Source organism: Leishmania donovani, chromosome 22 (genome assembly GCF_000227135.1).
Source record: "Leishmania donovani BPK282A1 complete genome, chromosome 22".
Classification (NCBI taxonomy): Eukaryota; Euglenozoa; class Kinetoplastea; order Trypanosomatida; family Trypanosomatidae; genus Leishmania; species Leishmania donovani.
The window spans coordinates 524,899-527,371 of NC_018249.1; positions in this window are offsets into that span (position 1 = coordinate 524,899).

The window sequence follows — 2,473 nt, forward strand, 5'->3', positions numbered from 1 at the left end:
TGTGGGGGGGGGGGGGGGGGGGGGGGGCGTTGCGGATGTCTCTATTGCCGCCAATCCTGTGGCCAGCGGTGCTCCTCGAATACAATAATACGGATACAAGCACAGAAAACTTCAAGCGCAGCCTGAACGAGTAGAGAGAAAACGCGAGAGAGGAGGGAAGGTGAGTCGACAGTGACGCTGACTCGGCTGCAGTGCTCACCCTACGTGGCGCGGTCTATTTCTTCTGACCTCCCCCTGTACCTGCTGCCGTCTCTCGTTGGTGGCTCGAACTCACGAAACAGAAACAGAAGACACACACACCCTGGCTAAGAAACGATGGGAGCTGCCGTCCTTCAGCACTGACTGGTCTACTCGCCTTCCCTCTCTCCGCGAAAAACCTTGCGTCGTCGTATTCGTCGTCTCGCACTCTCCGTGACACCAACGCCTGTGAAAGCAAAAACTGGAACAAGACGAAACCAAGGGAGAGAGAGACTGGAATGGTGTCACACACACACACACACGAAAAGGGGGGAAGGGGGTCCCACACGCACACAAAAACAAAGGGAAAAGATAAACAAATGTGTACAATAGAAATAATAAAGATCCGCGTGATGCTCAATGACGGCCGCAGGAGCAGCAACAACAACGAAGGGCAAATCAAACCGCCAGCTGCCGGGCACGGCCGTCGTGTGGTCGTCGTCTTGCGTGCGCGGAGCCCACCCACCCGCCCACCCTCCAAATGGGAAAAAAAACGGTAAAGAACACCAAGCGGGAGAGGTGCACAGAACGATGGCAGCGCTTGGGTGCAGAAAAATAGGGAACGAGAAAAGCAAGGCTAAGTGCGCGTAGGCTCAGACAACCCCGAACGTGGAAAGTGATAAGCCACCAAACAGTGGCGCCGGCGAGCAGCAATAGCGGGAGCTGCTGCAGCAGACGGAAACCCGAACAAGAAGTATGCGCGCCTAGTCGGGGTTAGGAAAATGAAAGCACAGGGCTCAGAGGAAAAGGAGAGGGGGGCACTGAACTGCACGACGAGGTGCACTAGGTGTACGTGTGCAACGGTTCGGGGAGGTTTAAGAGGAGAGGTGATGGTTGTTTGGATGGCCGATAAAGTCTGCAGAGAGAAGGCCCCTCTCGCGCTCTTCTAAGCGGCGAAGTATCGTCGGCTTCTTCGTCTCTCTACTCTTTCTTCAGCGCGCCCTCGCTCCGCACGTGGGGCACCTAAAAGGACTCCAAGATGGTACTCTCGAGCAGGGCAAGTGTGATGGCGGATGCGCACAGAAAGACAGAAAGGGTAGGGGTCGTCGCTCGACCTCTTTCTGTCCTTCTCTCGCTTCAGCTTATTGTTCTTCTATCGAGGACGGCGGTGATGGGAGCACTGAGCCGTGTATGTGCACTATTGTGTCCGTGTTGGGGGTGGGGTTGGGGGTGTATGCGAGCGCATGTGCAAACGATCGCTTCACTTGGTCAAGAAAAGGCATGAAGGGCGAGAAAGGGATGAAGAGAAATACACAGGAATCTTGATGGGGAGAAACAGCAGCAGGAGGAAGAGGAGGGATCGCCAGTGGCGTGGCTGTGCGGTTGATGACGAGAAGCAGTGAAACAAGGCTAGGACATGTGTCACTCGACTCCACTGTGGCGCACCGCGGGAGGCTGCGCCGTGCACCGCGAGTGTGGGGAGCAGAAGGGGAAGCGGTGGAGAGACAGAGTCACTCACCGATGTGGCACAGCTGCGTTGCTGTCGTCGTCTCCGCGTGGCTTTGTTTAGTTCACATCCAAGCCTTGGCGTGTGCAGAGCGATTGTGTGGTCGTCCGGCCACTTGAAGGCGCCGCGTTGCGCACCTTGTCTTTCCTCGTACGGTTTTCGCTTCCGCCTTCGAGCCCCAGCGCCAGCTGTGCGAGCTTGGTGATGTCGGCCTGCATGTACAATGGCGTTCGCTGAGCGGTGCCCCGCCACAGCGCAGACAGCCCCTTGCAAAAAACGGGCAAACACACAAGAGTGGCCACGTCGCAACGATTGAAAGAGATGCTCACACGCAATCTAAACGAAAAAAAAAAATGTTGGCGCGTACGTCGACCATGATGCGCGCGCACGCAACACGGACGCCCAAAGAGGAAACGAGAACATGCGTGCCGTCACGGAAAGAAGAGAAGGAAAAAGAATGAGGCCACAATGCGGTGCACAAGCGCAAGCGCAAAGACCGAAACAAGCACGCGAGGGGATCAAAGGTAGACCGACACACGCAGAGAAAGACGTGCTTGCTGGACAGAGGAGGAGGAGCGGGGTGGCGCAGAAACAACAGCGTACCCTTGATGTGGCGCATATGCTTTTCGAGAAGCGTACCCACGGCGGGGAGCGGGAGTAGGGAAGCAGACCATGCAATCACAGCAAAGGCCCTCGCACTTGTATAGCCCCACCTTCTCCGTCCACACTGAACTCCACCTCGCCCGTTTCCTTTCTCCCCTCACTATCGATTCGCCGTTACAGTGGCGT